General features: G+C 46.2%; 1 protein-coding gene across 2 annotated transcripts in view; it reads right to left on the bottom strand.

Annotated features, from left to right (window-relative positions):
* Positions 1-6702, bottom strand: part of TRIM2 (tripartite motif containing 2) — a 158014-nt gene extending 151312 nt beyond the window's left edge. The window contains exon 1 of one of the 2 annotated variants that reach the window (XM_045295812.1): positions 6609-6702. The gene's annotated coding sequence lies outside the window, so the exon portion shown is untranslated. The remainder of the gene's footprint in view (positions 1-6608) is intronic. The other variant, XM_045295811.1, reaches the window with a different exon arrangement.
* Positions 6703-7481: the final 779 nt, after the last annotated feature.

Genomic DNA, 7481 nt, shown 5'->3' on the forward strand with positions numbered 1-7481 from the left:
CTGCCCTGGGCAGAGAAGAGTATGTGCAATGAGAGGTGCTGGGGACATTGGGCTTCTACACACTGGAAAATGAAACAGGGCCCGTGCCTGACACGCTAGACCAGCAGTTCTCAACCTGTGAGTTGCGACTCCTTTGAGGGTTGAACGACTCTTTCCCAGGGGTTGCCTGATTCATAACAGTCGCAAAATGACAGTGATGAAGTAGCAATGGAAATCATTTTATGGTTGGCGGGAGGGGTCCCCACAACCTGAGGAACTGTATGAAAGGGTGGCGGCGTCAGGAGGGTTGAGAAGCACAAATTCACGGTGGGGTAAGGAGCTGAGTGTGTGAGCAAAAGCTGTGACCTTCTTAGAAGGAAAGGCAGGGGCAGCTCTGCCAGGCCCAGTGCGTCTCAGTGGAGCATCGAACTTATCCGTTTCCACAAAGCACTAGCAGCAAGAGACAAAATGACTCAATGAGACCTCGTACAAATGAAAAGCCTTTGCTCATCACATGATTTTACCCCAAAAGTGTGCGTAATATGGATGCAGATAAAGCCAAATACGCATATATAACTTCGACAACTCACCAACAGGAAGGCAAGTTACCCAGTCCAAAACGGACAAAGGACTTGAATACACACTTCATTAAGAGGATATTCACGTGGCTCCTAGACACCTGAGACAATGCTGTGCCATCAGAGCCATGCAAGGCCAGGCCACGGCGAGATGCCGTTTCACACCCACTGGATAGCTTAAGGAGCTCTGGTGCCAGGGAGTTGACCTTTGAACAACACAGGGGCTAGGGGCGTTGATTTCCCGTGCCCCCACCCCCACCCCCCCACTGAAAACTTGACTTCATAACTTTGACTTCCACAAACCCTGTTACCTAGAAGCCTTTTTTTTGCCATTTAAAATCCGTGCTTCTTTTTAAAAATTTTTTTTTATCGTTTGATTAGGGGCTCATACAACTCTTATCACAATCCATACATACATCAATTGTGTAAAGCACATTTGTACATTCATTGCCCTCATCATTCTCAAAACATTTGCTCTCCACTTAAGCCCCTGGCATCAGGTCCGCATTTTCCCCCTCCCTCCCCGCTCCTCCCTCCCTCATGAACCCTTGATAATTTATAAATTATTATTTTTTCATATCTCTAGAAGCCTTACTGATCACATAGTTGATCAAAACATATCGTGTAGGTTACATGTATTATATATTTCACCCACATGAAGCATTTTGAGTATAAGACAGAAAGGCATTTCACAAAAACTCTCAGGTCAATGGTGTCTATGTTGGTTTCAGTGATCCTGAAATAGTGGGAGACCACCGTTCTAACCTTTATCTAAGGAACTTATCTAGCACCGCAGTCTTTTTGGGTAATCCCAGGGCTTTTCTCTGCTTCTTGGGACACCTCCGGCCTCACTCACACACTCTCATGGTGCCATCAGGTCCACTGACAGCCACCCTATAGGACAGGGTAGAACTGCCCCCGTGGGTTTCTGGGACTGTCACTCTATGGGAGCAGACAATGTCATGTTTCCAACCGCTGACCTGGTGGTTTGCAGCCCAAAGTGTAACCAACTATATTACACATCATGGTACCTGTTTATATTCTATATTTGCATACATAAACGTATACCAGACCCCCTCCAGCATGACTTGTTGACACTTTACAGCGGTCCTATAGGGTCAGTCAAGGCACTGTACTAAACCCATTGAAGAAGACACGCGAACAGTGAAAACTCACTTTCCCCCGTGATGTGTGCTTTACTGGAGAGAGAAGCTGCTCACACAAAGATGATTCATGCCTCGTGGCATTGTTTACAAAACATCCTCCTCTAAATGGACCCAAGAAGTTCAAACTGGTGTTCTTCCAGGGCCAGCTGTATACTCAGAAGACTGAGTTGAAAGCAAGCCTTCTGCAGACACTTGTGCACCAGTGTTCCTTGTAGTGCTATTCACGGTGGTCAAGAGGTGAAAACATGATTGCTCCTGGGGGTTTATCTGTCCTGGATTCCATGCATTGAGAGCTCTTCTCTGTACCAGTGTACATGCTCTGGTTTAGCTGGGTTTTTAAGGTAGAACTGAGGTCATGATAGTGGTGGGGGAGGAAGCATTAAAGAACTAGAGGAATGTTGTGTGTTTTGTTGGTACTATACTACACCCGGTTAGCTCTTCCCTTCCTTGTGACCCTACTGTGAGTGGATGCCCAATTGTCTACAGATGGGCTTTGGGTCTTCACTCCGACCCACCTCCTTCAAATCTCTATGATTGTTTGTTTTGGATCTTTTGATACCTGATACCCAATCCTGTCAAAACCTCATGATCACACAGGCTGGTGTGGGCTTTGTTGCTTCCCTGCTAGATGGCGTCTTATTTACCTTCATGATTTTAAGATCCCAGATGCTATATCTTTTCATAGTCGGGCACCATCAGCTTTCTTCACCACATTTGCTTATGCATCCATTTTGTTTCCAGTGATCGTGTTGGGAAGGTGTGTGTCATAGAATGCTGGGTTATTAGAACAAGTGTTCTTACATTGAGGGAGTACTTGAGTAGAAGCCCAATGTCTGTCTGCTTCCTTAATATTTAACATATAAATATATGTACATAGGCCTATATCTCTATCATTATATATTAATATATTTACATGTCTATATTCATACCTCTAAAAATGTCTTTTGCCTCCTACTTCTTTCCTCTACTTCAGCGGTTCTCAACCTGTGGGTCATGACCCCTTTGGGGTTTAAACGACCCTTTCACAGGGGTCACCTAAGACCATTGGAAGACATATTTCTGAAGGTTTTAGGAACCGAGACACCACTTCTCTATCCATCTCTAGGCGGGTCAGCCCACATGCAGATACACCCACATGTGAGTACCTGGTGTGAAGACTGTTATCCATGCTACACCATGTTTCAAGACCAAATTTCATTTATTTGTCATTAGAAATAAATATTTCACAATGTATAATTACATATTGTTTTTGTGATTAATCACTATGCTTTAATTATGTTCAATTTGTAACAAGGAAAATGCATCCCCCATATCAGATATTTACATATTATGATTCATAACTAGCAAAATTACAGTGATGAAGTAGCAACAAAAATAATTTGATGGTTGGGGGTCACCCCAACATAAGGAACTGTTATGAAAGGGTCATGGCATTAGGAAGGTTGAGAACCACTGCTCTGTTTCATTTTATCTTCCTCCTGTCCCACTATCATGTTTGACCTTCAGTTGGCTCTTAGTAATTCCCCTCAACTACATTGCCCTTGATCAAACCCCACCAGGCATTCTATGCCTTTCTCGCCATCGATTTTAGATCTCTTGTTGCTCCCTTGTCCCTGGAGAGTATCAATACCATGAGGGTAGGGAGAGGGTGGGGGGAAAAGGGGAGCCAATAGCAAGGATCGGCCTATAACACACACACACTCCCACCTGAGGGGGATGAACAACAGAAACATGGGTGAAGGGAGACAGCGGACAGTGTAAGATATGAGAACAGTAATAATTTATAATTTATCAAGGGTTCAGGAGGGTGGGAGGGAGGGTAAAAAAGAGGAGCTGATACCAAGGGTTCAAGTAAAAAGAAAATGTTTTGAAAATGTGGCAACATATGTACAAATGTGCTTGATACCATTGGTGTATAGGTTCTTATAAGAGCGGTAAGAGCCCCCAATAAAATTATTTATATTAAAAATAAAAAGAGGTGAAAACCACCCCAATGCCCACCAGCAGTAGAGTGGATAAACAAAAGGTGGTACAGACATACAATGGGATTTGACTCAGCCATCAAGAAAATAAAGTTATCTTAGCACACTTATAGGTGCTCCGGGTCAGTTATCTGGGCCTTGGTCACACTGCTGGGAGCACAGCGGTGGGCAAATGGGACTGCTGGGCTTCCACTGGTCATTTTCCATTGCTACTGTTCCCCATCTCGAGGACTGAAATCCTCAAGAATGCTATTAATTGCATCTCCCTGACTGACCTCTCTCTTTCCCTAAAAAAAGGTCATTAGAGTACAATTGTGGGATCTTGGATGGTCCATAGCAAGTACTGAAGACCCCAGATGCTACCCATGAATGAGGAGGAAGAGCAGAAACTCTTAACATAATATACAACTAAATAGGCCCATGAGACCACCAACCCACAAACCTCGAACCAAGAAAATTATTCTCACAGGAAAAATGACGGATGTGACACAGATTTTCTTGGAGCGAGAAGGTTTGGCAGCGAACTGATGTAATATGAAAAATTCTAAAGTTCAAGCACACTTCAAGGCATTGGGCGCTCTGATTTCCTGCTGTCAACTCATTTGTCAAAATAATAAATGCTTATGTCTACACAGAAAAAAAAAAGAAAGAAAATGAAGTCTTGATATATGCAAGGTATGGATGGAAACATTGAAGAGAGTATGCTGTGTGAAAGAAGCCAATCAGTAAAGGCAAACATAGATAAAAAGACAACCAGTGGCTACCAGGACTGGGGTGGGGGTGGGGGGCAGGGGAGGAGGAGTTAAAGGTGCTAGAAGAATCATAGATCAAGGGCAGGACTGCACAGATGATGACTGTAATCTAGTAAAGAAGTTATACATCTGCTAAAAGTTGGATTGGTAAAAATTGTATGTTATGTATATTTATAATAATGACCCCCAAAAAAATAGAAGAGAAAAGAAGCAGCTACTGAGCTTGCTTAGGTACAATCAAGCACCTCATGGATTTGGTTCCTTGTTTTGGAGGTTCAAGTTCATGGTTTCAGAGGACATCCCAGTTACTGACCTAATAATGTGTTTAGTGTTGAATACGTCTATTGTATTTCCCACTTGGCTGCAAAGTATCTAAGGTCTTATAAGCTCATAAGCAGCCATTCAAGGCACAGCAATGATCTCCATGCAAGTTTGGGGTAGAGCACAGAATAGGACGAGGGGGCTCTGGAGGGTGGAGCTTATCGCCCCCAAGAGCGTTTGCCTCCTTTGCCATTGATGTCTGGCTACCATTACCGAACACTTCCATGAAAGAATCCATAGAAGAATCATTATCAAAAGGAGGGAAATGTCAAGTATAATTTCAAATTTTCATGGACTCTACTTACTGGAGGCAGGAAGGAAGGATGGACTCGAAAATATTGCCCCAAGATAATCTTTACATTTTAAACCAGAAGTATTTCCCGAAGTATTAAAAAAAAGCAAACAATACTTAGGTTAGCTAATAAAAAAGATATTGTTTAGAGCTCTCTATATGGGCTCAAAATGAACAACCCTGGGAAGATTATAGAAACCTTAGAGGGCTATTGTGGCATAGTGGTTATACACTGGGCCACAATCTGAAAGGTCAGCGGTTCAAAACCACCAGCCCGTTCGAGGGAGAAAGTTGGCGTTTCCTCCACCCATAAGCAGTGACAGTCTGGGGACCTCACGGGGCAGTCTCTCCCGCCTGCAGGGTGGGTCACTGGGAGTCAGCACTGACAACATCAATGGCAGTGAGTTTACTGTGGGGTTGGGGTAGGGGGCAGGGAGTTTATGGTAATGAGGGAGGAACAATTCAGAAAGGAGGGTGGGAACGCTTGTACAACTGAGGAAGGTCATCAGCCACTACATCCATTAGTAAATGTAGAAACTTGAACCTGGGATGTGTCTTGCAGTGTATAGTCTCAACAACAAAATTAACTTTTTTAGTCAAAAGAAAGTATGTGTGGCACAGGAATAGTAGATGAAATTTAGATTTCATAGGAAGTTTTATTGGGACACACACACACACACACACACACTCACCCCCTAACCAGATGTCCCGTTTTCTGTTCAGCAGCAGCAGCAGCAGCAGGCAGGACTTTGGGAGGCAGTTCTGGTGTTTCAACGCTCCACTTAGCACCCACTCCCGCCTTGCCTTTCTGTACTGTGGCATGTGCCCAACGTCCCCACCCCCGGCCTTGCAGATCAGAAAGCCGAAAGAACCCTCCAGGGGGCTTGACTGGGCCATGTCAGAGTGTCCTCTGAGCAAACCGCTTCTCACTTGGGTAGTCAAGGACAAAGGACAACCGCCTGAGAGGCCTGGGGCGCCTACTTCCAGCGCCCCTTTGCAGACAAGCCTGGCACTCTGTGAGCACTTTTATAGGGCAGTAAAACTTTACCGCCTGGCAGTTCTGACTGGTTCCCACATTTCTGAATGGAGCGATTTATGACCGTCAAGACGATTCTAGTTTGCCCTTTGAAAAGACTATCAGCTATCAGCTCCTTTCAAAGGGGCTGACCGAGAAAGCAGCTGGTTTCCAGAACCCTGGCAGCTGCAGAACTCAATGCTCACCCGGGGAGCCGGGTTCGAAAACAAAGCAGCGCTTGGGTCGCACAACATCACTGGACACAGCCAGGTGAAGAGTCTCCCCACAGAGTTTTGCCTTTTGGTTCTGGTGCTCGGTCCAGCTGGGGCTGGATCGCTCGAGCGAGCTCGGCAAAGCCAGCCCGGGGAACCGGTCTTGTTTACCTTCTGCCTGGAGCAGGCAAGCAATGAAAACCAGCGACTCCATCACAGCTCGTTCCCCCCAAAGCGTGTGGACAAGCCCCCGCCCCTCCCCCACCCGGCTCTAGAAAGAAGCCCCCTTTTCACGCGGAGAAGCCCCTTACCCATGTTCCACCAGGACCGCGCCGATGGATCTGGATCGGAGCCGGAGCCCAGTCTCCACGGCTCCGGAGCCTCAGCTCCCGGCAGCGCGCAGACAATCGCGCCCATTCTAGTGCTGGGGCGGCCGCCGAGTGAAGGGTGGCCCTTACAAAAATATAAACACGGGCCAAGAGGGCGGGGCCGCACTAGCAGGGACAATGGCGGCCAATGATCAGCCTCTTTGAGCTCGGTTTGCTTACGCTGTTGTGTTTCCTTCTGAAGACGGAGTAACCAACTGCTGCTCACCTTCCCCAGCCGGAAGGGCACCAGGTGGAAAGGCCCCATCACCCGCCCGCCTCCGAAGACCCAGGGCATGGAGGGGTCTGGGTACCCCATTCCTAATAATAGATCTTTTGCAAGCCACGGGCAACTGCGTGGTAGTAGGCATCTTTTGTCGTCTGGGTTAACAATTGCAGTGCTGGTAAAGTAGACAGGAGTCTTTCAAACCAAAGACAAAGTGGAAGAAGCCGCCTTTGTGAAACAGTTACTCTGTGGGAGGATCCCCAGCGGATGAGAATTCAGCACGGGTAGAGGGAACGGGCTGGATTGGATTGGTACGGCATCCGTGTCCAGAGAAATCGGCTGATTTTTCATCCCCGAGGAGACAAAATGATTCATCCTTGACATGTTCCTGTTTTTTAAATGCACCTGATTCTGATCAAGCTTATGCTAGAAAGGAGAAGAAACCAGTAAATGTGGAGGAAGAAGGCAGGTGGCCATGGCTTCTTTCTGTTCTGGCACTTAGCTGCATTCTGTTTTGTGATGGCTGCTGTAGTGGGGTAGTGGGCCGAGCATTGACCTTCAACCCTCCAGGGGTCCTCAAACTTTGTAAACGG

Source organism: Echinops telfairi, unplaced genomic scaffold (assembly GCF_000313985.2).
Source record: "Echinops telfairi isolate 266 unplaced genomic scaffold, ASM31398v2 ScPeMD7_5868;HRSCAF=6743_1, whole genome shotgun sequence".
In the NCBI taxonomy this organism is placed as follows: Eukaryota; Metazoa; Chordata; class Mammalia; order Afrosoricida; family Tenrecidae; genus Echinops; species Echinops telfairi.